Source organism: Canis aureus, chromosome 13, assembly GCF_053574225.1.
Source record: "Canis aureus isolate CA01 chromosome 13, VMU_Caureus_v.1.0, whole genome shotgun sequence".
In the NCBI taxonomy this organism is placed as follows: Eukaryota; Metazoa; Chordata; class Mammalia; order Carnivora; family Canidae; genus Canis; species Canis aureus.
In genome coordinates this window covers 55,879,995-55,897,190 of record NC_135623.1, presented here as the reverse complement: position 1 = coordinate 55,897,190, position 17,196 = coordinate 55,879,995, and the positions used below count along the sequence as shown (strand labels likewise).

General features: G+C 39.7%; 1 protein-coding gene and 1 long non-coding RNA gene across 9 annotated transcripts in view; one reads left to right on the top strand and one right to left on the bottom strand.

Annotated features, from left to right (window-relative positions):
• Positions 1–17,196, top strand: part of SH3D19 (SH3 domain containing 19) — a 179,480-nt gene that overhangs the window by 7,081 nt on the left and 155,203 nt on the right. The window contains exon 1 of one of the 8 annotated variants that reach the window (XM_077846356.1): positions 9,882–10,023. The exons of 6 other annotated variants lie outside the window; for them this stretch is intronic. The gene's annotated coding sequence lies outside the window, so the exon portion shown is untranslated. Of the gene's footprint in view, positions 1–9,881; positions 10,024–17,196 lie in introns of those variants that run through there. One more of the 8 variants, XM_077846354.1, reaches the window with a different exon arrangement.
• LOC144282542 (uncharacterized) lies at positions 6,678–10,256 on the bottom strand. The gene is made up of 3 exons (XR_013351003.1): positions 9,265–10,256; positions 7,910–8,107; positions 6,678–6,762 (listed from the first exon to the last, which is right to left on the bottom strand). It is a non-coding gene; the product is annotated as an uncharacterized LOC144282542 (long non-coding RNA).

Sequence of the window (17,196 nt, the reverse complement as noted above, 5' to 3'; positions counted from 1 at the left end):
GTTCTCTATATCTAAGAGTCTTTTTTTGTTTGTCTCTTTGTTCCCTTGTTTTGTTTCAGGAATTCCACACATGAGTGGAATCATACAATATTTCTTTGACTTATTTCACTTAGTATTATACTTTCTAGCGCCATCCATGTCATTGCAATTGGCAAGATTTCATTCTTTTTTATGGCTGAATAATATTTTATTGTATTATACACCATGTCTTTATCCATTCATCATCAGTGGACACTTGAGCTGCTTCCATATCTTGGAAATAATTCTGCAGTCAATATTAGCGGCATGCATCCCTTTGAATTAGTGTTCTAGTATCCTTTGGGTAAATATCCAGTAGTGGAATTACTGAATCATATGGTGATTCTATTTTTAATTTTTAAAGAAACCTTTATACTCTCTGCCACAGTGGCTGCACCAGTTTGCATTCCCACCAACAGTGCAAGAGGATTCATCTCTGCGTCCTTATCAACTCTTGTTTCTTGTGCTGTTGATTTTGGCCATTCTGGCAGGTGTGAGGTGGTATCTCATTGTGGTTTTGATTTCTATATCCCTGGTGATGAGTGATGTTGAGCATCTTTTCATATGTCTGTTGGCCATCTGTAGGTCTTCTTTGGAGAAATGCTTATTCATGTCTTCTGCCTGTTTTTAATTGGATTATTTTTGTTTTATGGTGTTAAGTTGTATAAGTTCTTTATATATTTTGGATACTAGCCCTTTATTGAATAGGTCATTTGCAAGTATCTCCTCCCATTCAGTAGGTTGCCTTTTAGTTTTGTTGATTGTTCCTTTGCTGTACAGAGCTTTTTATTTTGATGTAGTCCCAATAGTTTGGGGTGGGGGGTGGGGCATGGGTATGCTTTTTGTTTGTTTTTGTGTTTTTTTTTGTTTTTGTTTTTGTTTTTGTTTTGTTTTTTTTTTCTTTCCTTTACCCCAGGAGGCATATCTAGAAATATGATGCTATGGCCACTGTCAGAAAAATTACTGCTTGTGCTCTCTTCTAGGATTTTTATGGTTTCAGTTCTTATATTTAAGTCTTTAATCCACTTTGAGTTTATTTTTTATGTATAGTGTAAAAAAGTGGTCCAATTTCACTTTTTTTTTTAATGTAGCTGTCCAGTTTTCCCACCACTATTTGTTGAAAAGACTGTCTTTTTCCCATTGTGTATTCTTGCCTCCTTTGTTGTAGATTAATTGACCATTTAATCCTGGGTTTATATGCAGGCTCTCTATTCTGTTCCATTGATCTGTTTTTGTGTGTGTGTGTGTTTGTGCCAATACCATACTATTTTGATTACTACAGCTTTGTAGCATATCTTGAAATCTGGGATTGCGATACCTCCAGTTTTGTTCTTCTTTTTCTAGGATTGCTTTGGCTGTTTGGGTTCTTTTGTGGTTCCATACAAATTTTAGGATCATTTGTTCTAGTTCTGTGAAAAATGCTCTTGGTATTTTCATAGGGTTAGCATTCATCTGTAGATTGCTTTGGGTAATATGGACTTAAAAAATTTACTTATTTGAGAGAGAAAGAGATTAAGAATATGTATGTATGAGGTGGGGGGGCATAGGGAGAGAGATTCCCCACTGGGCATGGGCCAATTGTGGGGCTGGTTGGCACAACCCTGAGATCATAACCTGAGCCAAGATCAAGAGTCAGATTCTTAACCAACTGGGCCGCTCAGACACCCCTAATATAGACGTTTTAACAGTATTTGTTCTTCTAATCCATGAGCATGGAATATCTTTCCATTTGGATCATCTTTAGTTTCTTTCATTAGCGTTTTATAGTTCTTGAAATACAAGTCTTTCACCTCTTGTATTAAGTTTATTCCTAGATATTTTATTATTTTTGGTGTAATTATAAATGAGATTGTTTTCTTAATTTCTCTTTCTGCTACTTCATTATTAATGTATAGAAATACAACAGATTCTTGTAATTTGATTTTATATCCTATGACCTTACTAAATTGATTTATCAGTTCTAGTAGTTTTTTGGTGGATTCTTTAGGGTTTTCTATATACAGTATCATGTCTTATGCAAATAGTGGAAGTCTTATTTCTTCCTTACCAATTTGGATGCCATTTATTTATTTGTTTGTTTATTTATTTTTGTTATCTGATTGGTGTGACCAGGACTTCCAGTACTACGTTGAATACAAGTAGTGAGAGTGGACAACCTTTCTTTGTTCTTAATCTTGGGGAGGCAAGTTGTTTTTTCCCCCCACTGAGTATTATGTTGGCTGTGGGTTTTTCATATATGGCCTTTATTATGTTGAGATATATTCTCTCTAAACTATTTTGTGGAAGATTTTTATTATGAATGGATGTTGTGCTTTGTCAATGCTTTTTCTGCATCTATTGAAATGATTATGTGATTTTTATCCTTTCTCTTGTGAATGTGATATATCGCATTGATTGACTTATAAATATTGAACCACCTCACATCGGGGAATAAATTCCACTTGATGATAGTGAATGATATTTTTTAATGTATTGTGGGATTTGGTTTGCTAATATTTTTTTGAGGATTTCAGCATCTTTAGTGGTATTTGTTTTTGTTTTGATCTGGTTTTGGTATAAGGGTAATGCTGGCCTCATAGGATGAATTTAGAGGCTTTCCTTCCTCTTCTGTTTTTTGGAATCATTTGAGAAGAAGAGATACTACTCCTCATTTTTAATTTAAAAAAAAAAATTTGAGAGAGAAAGCAGAGCAAGAGAGAGACAACATGAGTGAGGGTGAGGGGCAAAGGGAGAAGGACAAGCAGGCTCCTTGCAGAACAGGGAGCCCAATGCAGGGCTCTGTGCCAGAACCCCGAGGTCATGACCTGAGCTGAAGGCAGACGCTTAACCAATGGCTGAGAACCACTCAGACGCCACTTACCTCCTCCTTAAATGTTTGATAGAATTCACCTGTGAAGACTTCTGGTCCTGGACTTTTGTTTATTGGGAGTTTTTTGGTTACTGATTCAAATTCATTGCTAGTAATCAGTTTGTTCAAATCTTCTATTTCTTCCTGCTTCAGGTTTGGGAGGTTATATATTTTTAGGAATTTATCTGTGTGTTCCAGGCTAATACACTTTAATGAAGATATATGAGAATATAAAGTAGTGCATGATGACTACCAAGTGGAGTTCAGCAAGAGGACCAAACTGTCATGGTTCATTTTTTGGCTCACCTCTCACTGACTGTGTGACCTTGAACAAGTTACCTAACCTCTCTGTGCTTCCATTCCTTATTTGTAAAATGGTAATATTAATAAAACCTATTGCATAGGGTTTGAAGATTAAATAAATTAGTATAGACAATACCCTTAGAACATGGCTAGACAAATAGTAAATACCTATAAAGTTATTAGTGTTAATTTACATATATTTTTGTTATTGTTAAAACAGCTGACACGTACCTGAGTCCACATTTTTCTTCATTTGGGAGAAGTTGTGGGGTTTCAGTTGGTGGAGAAAAAGTAGGTAAACCTGCATCTTCAGCATTTCAGAATCCAGTGTAGTTGCTTTGCTTTGGAGTTCATGTATCTTTTAGAAATACATCAATTTTACAAGACTCCCAAAGACTGAGCAGAGTTCTTCATTTGGCATTCCTTGCCCTCTACAGACTATTTTTAACATGTAGTGCCCTTTGCCTTTTATTCATCATTACAAATGAAAAGCTGATTCTTAAAAAAAAAAAAAAAAAGAAAAAAAGAAAAGAAAAGCTGATTCTTGCTTTTCAAAATGATTTTGGCACATTAGAGTAAGTTGGTGATCTTACATTTTATTTTTTTTTTAAGATGTTATTTAATTATTCATGAGAGAGGCAGAGACATAGGCAGAGGGAGAAGCAGGCTTCCTACGGGGAGCCCGATGCAGGACTCAATCTGAGGACCCTGGGATCATGACCTGAACCAAAGACAGATGCTCAACCACTGAGCCACCCAGGTGCCCCTTAAATCCTATTTTTAACCAGGATGCATCTCTTCTTCTTTTTTTTTTTTTTTTTTAATTTTGACACTTCACTCTTCATCAGTGCTTCTAACTTCATTGGCACATTATATTCTGGGTGCAACATACTTTGTTTTCCCTTAGATTATTTCAGCTTTGCATTCAGTGATACTTTGAAACTAATCCTCTGAACACTTGGTTTTTAATCAAGTCTCTCTCCATTAGTTTTAGCCTCTGGCAATTTAAAGCATTTCTCTGGGCCTTGGTTTTGACTTTTTTAATGGAAAGGATGAGGCTTCCAACTTTACATTTTATGATTCTAGGAGATAGGAAGAAAAATAACTTCTGACTTGGTTTATAGAAGTTTGCCAGAGCATGAGATAAGATCTTGGGTCGGTTTCCCTGGGCTTGTTGTGAAGTGCTCTATTGATGAGGGAGAAGCCAAAAGTGCAAAGCTCAAGACATTGCCTCACCTGGGGAGAACAGTTACACTAGCTCCAGTTGTCCTGTAGGCTCAAGATACGAGCTTCAGTGAAAAAGCGATGATCCACTTCGGCAATGGAAAACATGGAGATGTGTTCTAGGGAATTTATAGTAAGGAACATAGGTGTGATGGGAATGTTAGTAATTAAGTATAAGATGAAAATGTATGTTTAGTAGCTTCAGGCATAGAGAAGGGTTAAGGTTGGGAAGGAAGTGGATATAGCCTGCCCTCTAGTTTTACAAGGAGGTAGAAATCAGTTCCTGTCCCTCATTAACTGTAGGCCTCATCTTTAGGAGCTCTAAGCTTGCCTTTGGGTTGGGGGGCAGGGGAGGGAATGGGTGTATGGGAGAGCATTGGGGGTATAGGCTGTAGACCATCTTATCTTTTTTTGATTTTTAGATTTATTTATTTGAGAGAGAGTACGCACACATGTGCAAGCACAAGCAGGGGGAGGGGCAGAGGGAGAGAATCCTAAAGAGATTCCCTCCAGAGTGCGGAGCCTGATGCAGTGCTTGATCCCACAAGCCTGAGATCATGACCTGAGCTGAAATCAAGAGTCAGATGCCCAACCAACTGAGCTACCCAGGTGCTTCCCCATTTATTTTTTAAATGAATTTTGGTTTTTAGGATAGGTTTATTTGTTTTTTAATTTTATTTATTTTATTTTATTTTTTTTTAGGATAGGTTTAGATTTTTTTTTTAAAGATTTTATTTATTTATTCATGAGAGACACACAGAGAGAGGGGCAGAGACAGGCAGAGGGAGAAGCAGGGAGCCCGACGTGGGACTCGATCCCGGGTCCCCAGGATCACACCCCGGGCTGAAGGCGGCGCTAAACCGCTGAGCCACCAGGATAGGTTTAGATTTATAGAAAAATTGTAAACATACTACAGAGTTCCTATATACCCACATCCAGTTTCCCCTATTATTTACATCTTAAGCAATGTTGATATTAACTAAAATCCATACTTTATTCAGATTTTCTTAGTGTTTACCTAATTCCTTCTTGTTTTGCAGGATCTCATCTAAAATACCATGTTACATGTAGTTATTGTATCTTCTTAGGCTCCCCTTTGGCTCTGATGGTTTCAAAGAATTTCCTTGTTTTTGATGGCCTTGACAGTGTTGAGGGTTACAGGTCAGATATTTTTGTAGGATGTCACTCTTGCATTTTTGTCTGATGTTTTTCTCATGTTTAGAGTGTAGTGTTTGGGGAAGGTATAAATGTTTGCCACGTTTTTATTGCATATTAAGTGTACATAATATTAGTATCATTTATCATTGTTGATGTTGATTTTAATTGTTTAGCTGAGTTAGTATTTTGTCAGGTTTCTCTACTTCAAGGTAACTACCCACCCCCAGACCCCTTTCCATACCGTAGGAAGTTAAGGAAATCACCATGCATAGCCCACACTTAAGAAGGAAGGAATTAATGCTCTAACTTCTTGAGGGAAGGATATCTACATAATTTTTTTGGAATCCCTCTGCATGGGAGATTCCATTCTTTTTTACAGTGACCTTCATTTTTTAAGGATGTCCAAACATATGCTTTGGGGTTGTCTTTAGATTCTGCCTTTGGGGGGATGTGAGTTCAATTTCTGAATCCTAATTCTGTCCAAAATGCCTGGTGTGTGCTAATATCAAGCACATACTTTCATTTCATAATTAGAAAGGAAAAGCATGAAATACATAGGTCTGATTGAGGTGTCCTCTTATTAAAACTCATTCATTCTAGAATATCAGCAGGTACAAAGGACTAATATGAGTTGTTTCAGTTTTGGATATGGAGAGGAAGTTAGAGTAGGAAAGGAATCTGGGAAAGCACTGGACTAGGATTACCAAATAATAACAAGTTAATATTCATTGTGCAGTGGGTACCAGTAGTGCTGTAATTGTTTTACATTTAGTCCTTGTGCCAATCCTATGAGGTAGGTGTGACGATTCCTTAATTTTTACAGTTGAGGAACACGAGGCCTAGAAGGGGTAAAGAATCACACAAGATCACACAGCTAGGAAGTGTTGCCTACTCAGTATTCCTCCCTTTTTTCCTTAGTCATGTGGCAGTGTCCCCACCTATGAAACTACTTCTGCCAACCCACTAATGAGATGCAAATAAAAGTTGAGTGGGGCTTCTAGGAAAGTGCTTTCTTTAAAGAGGGGACTCAGCTGCACAGAATATCCTTTTGCCCTTCCATCTCCTATCGGGAGTAGGGAGGTTTAGCTCACAGCAGCCATCCTAGGCCATGAGGTTACCTTGGGGTTGAGAATGGTGGAGCAGAAGAATAGATGGCATCTTAGTTCCCAGTGACGACAGGGTTGTCATAGGAGGTTTTGATTGCCTGCCTCCTGTATTTGAGAAAATATAGACTGGTTAAAGCCATCATTATCTTAGGTCTGTACAAGCAGCAGCCAAATGCAATTCCTGACTGATACAAATTCTAATTTGATCTTATTCTCCTTACACCAAGCTTAATAAGGCATTTTGAAAACATGAGGTTACCTTAGGATACCTAGATTCTTCTTGCTGTTTTGTTCTTTATTATAATGTGACCACTGAAAAATCATAGAGCACCCCCCCCCCTTTGCAACTTTTGAAAGGGAATTATTCATTCTCTAACTACTTTTTAAGTTTATCATAAGGAATGTGCCTTGAACTTCCAATTTCCCTTGTGTGATGTATAGTTCTTGAAGAGGGTCATGATCCCCTCCTAGGACAAGGGTCCTGAAAAGGAAACCTGTAGAATCTGAAAACAATTGTCTGATTTTGTCATTTTGCTTATTGCCAGGTCAGAGTATTTCTCAAAGAATAAATAAATGGAAGTTGTGACAGGAGGTAATTTTGTCCGTACTCTGATGCATATGAGCAGATTAACAATTGCGTTGCTGATGAGCCCTATAATGGGCTCATCATCCAGGGCTTCTGCTTAGGATTCAGAGGTTATTTGTGTTGGATATGGCTGCCTTTATTGTACTGGAACATTGTTTCTTGAAGATATTATTAGTCAAGGAATCACTATACTGAAAGATAAGTAAATGCTTTTTTCTCTGAGAGCTGGCCAGGGACAAGGGGCACAGAAGAAAAGGTTTGCGTAACATGTGGAGAATTAGTTTTTCTAGCAATACAAATCATCATTTCCAAATAGTCCTTTGGAACTAGTACAGAACTAGTACAGAATTTTGGAACTTGAGATGTTCACAAAAAACTAGAAGGCCCCCCAGCATGGAGCCACGCATGTACACGATCCCTTCTTGTCACTACACCCATTATTTCTTTATTTCCCCACAAGAACTCCCCCTCAACACACACTAGCTCAGTGGAGATAACTGGAGCTATCTAGGATTCTAAAGTACATTTGTGTTACTCAGGTGAGGTATAACTATTGCCAGTGGAGGGTGTGGTTTGTAAGAATTCATTTGGAATAGAATTGCATTTGAATATTACTTTTATTAGATGCTTAATAATATGAAATGCCTAATATCACAAACATTTTACCTCTTATACTGTTCTATTCCTATTTCTTCTTGGAAAATTTCTTGAGAGGAGCACCTGGGTGGCTCACTTGGTTTAGTGTCTGCCTTCAGCTCAGGTCATGATCTCAGGGGTCTTGGGATCCAGCCCAGCTTCAGGCTCCCTGCTTTTCCCTCTTCCTCTGTCCTTCTCCCTGCTCCTGTGCGCGCACTGTCTCTGTCTCTGCCAAATAAATAAAGTCTTTTAAAAAAAATTTCTTGATATGAAACTTTATAACATGGTGTGTGATATTTTTCACATTTCTGTAACTATGGGAGCTCTAAACAGTGTTTCTCAAACCTTCATATATCTACAGATCACCTGGGGATCTTATAAGAATGTGATCCCTAATTTAATAGGCGTGGGGTGGAGTCTGAGAGTCAGTGTTTCTGACAAGCTCCAGGTGCTGATGTGGACAGCGGCCCTTGGGCCACAATGCCTACAGTTACGTCTGTACCTCCATGCCAGGGTTCTCAACACTGGCTAGGCATCGGAATCAGGTGCAGAGCTTTAAAAAAGACATATGCTCCTGACCCCGTCTTCAGATTTCTTGATTAATTTCCTCTGGAATAGTTGCTGGGGAGCTGAATTTTTGAACTTCCATGTGAGATGAGACTCACTGGTTTAGTGTCCTATTAAGAAATGTGATGTCGAGTGGTTTCAGTGTGATTTCTTGTCATTTGAATAGGTAGGTACTTTCATCATAAGTAATTCATATTGTGATGACTTGTAGTCAAACAGAAGGAATAAACTGAATCCACCATGCATTTTATACAGGGATCTTTATTTAATCTCTCTCTTGTAGCATAAAAAAAGGCTGCACATAAAGAATGTTGTAAGGCACTCTGATTGAAATAACTGGAAAGCAATGTATGCGATAGTGCAAGAGGTAGAGGTCTGTTTGGCTAACCTCAGCTGATGGAGGCTTATTATAAGGACACACAGGAAATAGCCTCAGAAGTCACTTGGAAATAAGAGCTGCCCTGGAAACTGACAGCAAATAGCCACTCCAGAGAACATTTCTGTAAGTTGGGATAACTGCGACTCAGGTGTCAGAGACACCACCATTTTTGTGACTTTGTTGACGCCTGTCTGCCTCCATGGCTTCTGAAGTCCTGAAGGATTGGCTCTCTTGTTTTCCCCAGTCAGCCTCTCCAAGACAGAGGCTCTGAGTAGGGCGGCCAGCTACTGTCCTGCACCCCTTTGGGCAGGGTTCTGAGGCCAGTGTACCTCAGAGGCTAAGGACAAACTATAGATGGCTACCTTTTTGGACCTATCCCAGATCTCTTGGGGGACTGTGGTAGGGGCCTGGGGTACTTGCATAGGGCAGTGAGAACCACCTGCAGCTGCTTCTCTCAAATGTTATGAGCTTTATTAGAACGCAGAGGGTTAAACTGGCAGACTCCAGTAGCCTGGTTGAGCGTCTGCCGGGCTCAGGTCGTGACCCCGGGGTCCTGGGATCCAGTTGGTCTTGGGCTCCCTAGAGGGAGCGTGCTTCTCCCTCTGCCTATGTCTCTGCCTCTCACGAGTAAATACAATCTTGAAAAATAAAAATTAAAAAAAACCGGGAGGCTGCATGCACGACCTGAGCACGTGGACGTCTGGTAACGAGTTCCACGAGGGGAGAGCCTCCGACGCAGAACAGTGACCGGCCCGCACGTTCAGAATGTACCTGCCAAATAGAACAGAATCGAGCTCCTAGGAAACGTTTAATGTAGTCTTTATTATTCACGGGTTTATATTTTGACCCGAATCCTAATGTACACAGTGACAGAAAGCACATTTTTCGTGGGTGACCCTGCTGAGAATAGGCTCGCACCCTAAGGAGCGTCAGTTTTCCCGTTCCGTCTTTCGTCCCGCGAGCCTGGGGCGTTTGCCACCTGGTGTCATCAGCGCAGCCGGTGCCAGGCTTTGGCCTGAAAGGGCAGCGCGGGTCAAGGCCGGGGCCGGGAGCGCTGGCAGGGGCGCGGCGGGGCCTGGGACTCGCGCGGCCACCGTAGACGGCGCTGGGCTCTCGGCCGGGCGCCGCCATCTTGGGCCCTGAGGAGACGCGGGTGGAGACGCTTGGTCTTGGTCGCGGAAAGGAGGCTGATTAACAGGTAAGGTGAGCGGCAGCTGCTGGTTCTTAAACGCCCCCAAGCCCCGGATGTGTAGGAAATGCAGCCGAGGGGGACGGTGAGATGTCTCCGAGGAAGGATGGACTCGGCAGGTGGCAGGTGGGGATGTGGGGCGTCAACGCAGGTGACCAGGCCGGCGCCGCCGACCGGACCCCACGTGGGAAAGGGAGGCTGCCTCCCGCAGCTCCTCGCACGCGGCACCGCGCAGCCGCAGCCGTTCTGTCGGTGTGACGGCGCATGCGCGGCCGCAGCGCCCCCAGCGGACCGGCCAGGGCCAGTGGGCGCGGGAGTCTGTGCACGTGTCCCCCGAGACCCGAGGAAGCGCTGGGTTGGGGTGGGATGGGATGGAATAAATAAAATTTAAATTTAATTAAATTTAAAAATAAAATTAAATAAAATATAAAAAAATGAAATTAAAATAAAATAAAATAAATATAAAAATAAACTAAAATATAAAATATAAAAAAATAAATAAAATACAATATAAAAATGAAATAAAATATAAATAAATAAAATATTAAAATAAGATATAAAATATAAACAAATAAATAAAGTAAAATTTGGGGTCTTAGAACTGCAGTTCAGGGGAGTGTGGTATCGGGTAGCAACCCGGACTGTCCCGTTGAGGAGTAAGAGCCACGGGTCTTTATTACTAATGTGGGGAAATATCAGGAAATTTAAACAAGCTGTTTTCCAAAAATGATTGGAAGGAATAATTACATTTTATAATTAATTGGTTTTCTGAGAACATAGCGATTAATTAGTATTCTGATTATTTCTTAATTATTAAGGAAATATTTTCTGCAGTGTCCAGTTTTCTTTTTTTTTTAATTTTTTTTTATTAATTATTTATGATAGTCACAGAGAGAGAGAGAGAGAGGCAGAGACACAGGCAGAGGGAGAAGCAGGCTCCATGCACCGGGACCCTGACGTGGGATTCGATCCTGGGTCTCCAGGATCGCGCCCTGGGCCAAAGGCAGGCGCCAAACCGCTGCGCCACCCAGGGATCCCAGTGTCCAGTTTTCTATCAAGAGTATAGTTGTAGGGATCCCCGGGTGGCTCAGCAGTTAGCGCCGCCTTCAGCCCAGGGCCTGATCCTGGAGACCTGGGATCGAGTCCTGCGTTGGGCTCCCTGCATGGAGCCTGCTTCTCTCTCTCTCTCTCTCTCTCTCTGTCTCTCATGAATAAATAAATAAAAATCTTAAAAAAAAAATACAGCTGTAACAGCCTTGTGCCCAGGCACATCCTTGTGCCCGGTTCAGTAGTCCAGTGTAGTTAACGGTTTCAAAAAACAGGATAAAGTTGTAGTCCCTAAAATAGAGCCGCTCCATGTTCAGAGGTTTTACACAGGTTCACGTTTTGCCGAAGGTATTGTGGTCATGTCACTTCATAGGTTTCCAAATAATGTTTTGGTTTTAAAATCTTTTTTAAAGACTTTATTTATACATGAGACAGAGGCGGACACACAGGCCGAGGGAGAAGCAGGCCCCATGCAGGAAGCCTGATGTGGGACTGGATCTTGGGTCTCCAGGATCATGACCTGGGCCACCCAGGCGTCCTCCCTCATACCAGTATTTAATTCTTTGCTTATTTAATTGAAAGCTGGATTTCTTACTCCTGTAAAAGGTTTTCGAAAAGTACCAACTTTTTGGCATGTTTGAACAAACATGTATCAATCACTTGTTTAGTGCTTCTTAATACACGTCAAGAACTCATGTAATCCCCCTAATGACACAAAGTCAGATTCTGTTTTTCAGATGAGAAAAATGAGGCAAAGAAATGAAATGGAACTAAGCTTTGAACTCCCGCAGTCTTTTTTTCTCCTTTAGTTTACAAACTTATACACTGTGGCACCTGTGTGGCTCAGTCTAAGAGTCTACCATTGGCTCAGGATCCCAGGGCTCAGGGATGGAGCCCTGCCTGGGGCGCTCTGCTTAGTGGGGAATCTGCTGCTCCCTCTATCCTTCCCCCTCTCTCTGGCGGGCTCGAGTGCATGCGCGCTCTCTCTCTCTCAAAATCTTAAGAAAAATAAAAATGTAAATATAGTAAAATAAATATACTTTTATGAACTTGAATACAGGCATAGATTCATGTGACTACCACCATAGTCAGGATACAGAACGGTTTCCATTACCTTGAAATTCCTGTGCTTCCACTTAGGGTCAAACTTTCCCTACACCCTTAACGCCTGGCAACAACTGATCTATATTTTGACTCCGTCATTTTATCTTTACCAGAATATGGTATAAATGGAATCATAAAGAACCTGACCTTTGAGACTGGCTTCTTTGGAGACTCATTCATATTGTTACAGTGTGTCAATAGTTTGTTGCATTTTACTGTGAGTAGAATTGTGTTCTATGAATATACCACAGTTTGTTCATCCATTTACCTGATGAAGGATACTTAGGTTGATTTCAGTTTTTGGAGATTATGAATAAACCACTATAAATATCCATATATAGGTTTTTATGTAAATATAAATTTTTATCTCTTTAAAGACCTAGATATCAGTTTGTTGTGTCATATAGTAACTGTATATTTTTAACTTTATAAGAAATTGCCAGACTATTTTCCAGAGTGGTGCTGTACCATTTTGCATTATCACCATATTATGAGAGTTCTGTTTGTTCTACATCCTCATCGGTACTTGGTATTGGCAGGTTTTTCTTGTATTCACTGTTCTGGTAGATGTGTAGTAATATTTCATTGTGGCTTTAATGTGCATGTCCATAATGTTGAGCATCTTTTTATGTGGTAATTGATAACCCTATATCATCTTTGTACATTTTAAAATTAGGTTGGTTGTTTTCATATTTTGGAGTTTTTCGTATATTCTGTGTTCGTCTTTTGCTAGATGTGAGATCTAAAGTGTCTGTGCTTCCACAGGAACCGTTTATATTGATTGCTTTTTTTACCCCCGTGTGTGGGCCATGCTTTCTTGTTTTTTTGTGCCTCTCATAATTCTTTTTTTTTTTTTTTTAAAGAATTTATTTATTCAGGAGAGACAGAGAGAGAGAGAGAGAGAGAGATTGAGGCAGAGACATAGGTAGAGGGAGAAGTAGGCTCCACGCAGAGAGTCCAACATGGGACTCGATCCCAGGTCTCCAGGATTAGGTCCTGGCCGAAGGTAGTGCTAAACCGCTGAGCCACCCGAGCTGCCCACCTCTCATAATTCTTTGTTGAAAACTGGACATTTTGAATATGAAAATGTAGCAACTCTGGAAATCAGATTCTTCTCCCACTCCAAGGTTTATTATTACTGCTTATTTGAGATATTGTTTAGTGACTTTTCTTTTTTTTTAAAAGATATTATTTATTCATGAGAGACCCAGAGACAGAGGCAGAGACATAGGCAGAGGGAGAAGCAGGCTCCCTGTGGGGATCTCCATGCAGGACTCTATCCTAGGACCCCAGGATCATGACCTGAGCCAAAGGCAGCTTCTCAACCACGAAGCCACCCAGGTGCCCCCGTTTAATGACTTTTTCTGAACTAATTTTGTGAAATATGTATTCTTTGTGATGTGTGGTACTGAAGTCTCAGTTTCATTATCTTAGTGGTTAGTCATTGAAAAGTTTTCCTTGAATGTCTAGAGCCCCTGCTCCCACAATCTCCCATCTTTGCAGTGGGCTGTGTGTGTGTATCACAGCACACCTTCAAGACCCAGTCAGGCAGTGTACAGCTTTGTTTAGCCTTCACTTCCTGCTTGTGCAGAGCCAGAAGATCAGCCAGAGATGAGAGTTTAGGGCCTTTTCAGATCTTTTCTGAGCATGCGTCCATCCTGGGAATACATGTGGCTTTCTAGATTCCCAGGAGTATGTGTGAGCTTTTCAAAGCCCTTATTTCTCCAGGCTCTCTTCCCAATGACTTTGGTTAGTCTATTTTTTTCCCTAGCTGTTATCCAGTGTCTCTTGTAGCAGCAACGAATATATTTATTCGCCTGTAAATATTTTCAACAAAATATTTTCAACAACTTTCTCCAGCTAGCTACTTTTTAGCACTTGGAGAGTTCTGAATTAAGATAAAGGCAAGTCTTTTTTGCTGGTCTTTCAAGGCACTCACCCAGCAGGTTAAAACAAATTATAGTTGGCCTTTGAACAACACAGGTGTGAACTGTGTGGGTCCACTTAACACAGTTTTTTTTTTTTTTTTTTTTGGATCAGTATAGTACTATAAATGTATCTTCTCAATAATATATTCTTTTCTTTAGCTTACTTTAAGAGTACAGTGTATAATACATGTAACATACAATATATGTGTTAATAGACTGTATTATCAGTAAGGTTTCTAGTCAACAGGCTTTTAGTAGTTAAATTTTGGGAGAATCAAAAGTTCTGTGTAGATTTTCGACTATGTTGAGGGTCGGCATCCTTAACCCTCATGTTGTTCCACTGTATTACCATTTATGAGTGAATTCTCTTCTACCACCCCCCCCCCCCCTTTTTTGATAGTGGGACTAGGAAAGCAAGCTATTTTCAAGGCTACTACTGAGCTGAAGAATGAGGGATGGAGCCAGGATAAGTTAAAATGTTACAAAGCCCATTACTTTAACCAAAATTTAGATTGTTTTTAAACGTTTCCCTAGACTTAAGTGCAATAAGAGGTTACTGCAAGCTTTTAGTTAGTTTCCAGAGTTCCCCCCAAAAATCAGTTCTGCCAGTTTCTGCTAGTTTGTATGTATGTATGTATGTATGTATGTATTTATTTATTTTTCTGCTAGTATTTAAAATTGATTTTATAGGGGACAGACTTTTGGAGCTCTTTACTCTGACATTTTCACTGATGTTACTCAACTATGGATTTTTAAAAATCTGATTAATATTGTTAGTCTTTTAGTATATGTGCTGCCGAAGCGAGCACTATTGTCAGTCTTTTAATGAGCAAGTTAGCCCAAGTTTTCCCAGTAAATACCAAAAGAGAAGATGTGGACATTCTTACTCATTCTGAAGTGTTTGTGTATCTTACAGTAGTATTATCAAAGTATTTCAGGAGTCCAGCTCATTTGGTTACAGTGCTGGGGTCAAGACCCTCCATTTTAACTCTGCATAGGCAGCATGCTTTTCTCAATTCCAGGCCATAGACAATCCTTAATCTCTGTTGCGTTTTTATAAAAACATTATTTCTAAGGGGTATCTGGCCAGCGGAACTCTATATTCCTCTTGTTAAAAGAGAAAGTAGCTCTATTGCACTGTTGTGATTGATATAAATCAGTCATGTGTTAACACTCTGGGGAGTGGAATTGATGAGGGCATAGTGTGCCACTTTATATATTTCTGTATTGTTTGAGTTTCCTCCGATGAATATTGCTTTAAGAAAAAATTTAAAATACCATGTGAAATAATTGCCTACTGGTCTAGTGTATTTGTTGCTCATAATATGCTCTTTTTATAAGAATTGCCTTAAGATTAGTTATTGCAGTAATAATAGCAAATGCTGTCATATTGATAAAAAATAATAAAGCGAGGACATGATAATAGGAAGGAGGTATATAATTGTGTTTCCTGTGAAGATCATTTTTCAAGCATGGACTAATTTATCATTTGTTCACCTATTTGATCTTACTATATTCATTTGTTTTTATGAAAACCATAATCACTTGAAAAGCAAATCCTCGTTTATAACCAAACTGTTGAAAGCTATTTAATATAATCAAAACCTACCCTTAGCATTCTCTGCTTTGTACTTTCCTGTATATCTCATTTCCATCTTGCCCAATGAAACCTTTTCTAGAGGATGAGACTCAGGAGACCTGCATTTTAATGCTCAAATTGCAACTTGTCAGTTGTATGATGTTGGCGTCTGAATCTCAAATTCCTCATTGACAAGATGAAGGATTTAGGCCAGGGATCTGGAAACTGTAATCCTCTGGGCCAAATCTGACTCACTGTTTTTGTAAATAAAGTTTTGTTGCAACATAGCCATGCCCATTCATTTACATATTATCTGTGGCTGCTTTTGTGCTATATCTGCAGAGTTGAGTAGTTCTAAAAGAGTCATGTGGCCCAAGAGCCTAAAATATTTGCCCTGTATGGAAAAAGTTTGCTGCAACAGACTATCAAGTTTCCTTCCAGTTTAAAAGTTCTTTTAGTTTTGGGATACTTGGGCCAACTATTTTTTTTTTTTTTTCTCTTACCATCAGATTGCTTCTTAGCAGATCAACAGAAAAATTCAAACGGAAGAGGGGAAACAAACAAATCTCATATATATTGCTATTTGTTAGATACCTATATCTGTCATAAATCTGTCATATTTTGTTGTTAATGCTGTGGTTACAAACAACCTCTAAAGCTCAGTATCTTATAACAGTTATATTCAACTAGTGAGCTATATATAGTTCAGCCTCACTTATCTTCTTCATTCTGGGACCTGGCTGAAGGAGCAATCCCTACCTGGGATCTGGGATGAAGAACAATGGACAGATCATGTGCCACCTTCTAAAACTTCTATTCAGAGGTAGCTTATATTACTTCTACTCACATTTCTTTGGCTAACAATGTTGGTGGTACGGGGAAGTGTAATCTTTCTATGTGAGGCCCTGCAAATCACCTGGCACCTCGAGTGGGTGGATAGTCCTCCAGGGAAGGCAGTGAGTCATTGGGAGCAACATCACCTACTGTTGCCTCCTTAAAAGGTTTGCTAGTGTGAACAAACTGGAACCATGGCAAAAACTTGGGTTTTAGGGTTCTTTGGGTGTTATTTTTCATGAACTTTCTGTTACTAATGAGTAACTAGAAATGGGCCTGTTGAGCTTTTGGAATGTATTCTAAATCTCTCAGTTTGCTTATTTAATAAATTCTCAATGTAAGAATGTAAAGTGTCTGTTTGGATTTCTTTCTTTCTTTTTTTTTTTTTTTTTAATAGACTCGTGATGTCTTTAACCTAGATTTCTTACCCTGAAACCTGGGTAAAGTTCCTCACCATGATTACTTGATCATCAGTTACCAAGTTCTATTGAACATATACTTGTATGTAGCCCTTGACTCTGTCCTCTTCTCTCCATCCTCATTGCTACCATCCTGGTCCAGATACCTCTCACAATTCACAGCAGTGACCTGGACTTAGCTGCTCTACCTACAGAGTTGATTTTCCCATAATTCATTCTCTATACATCCGTCAGAGTGATTTTTCTAAAATGCTAATTGATCATGTTATTC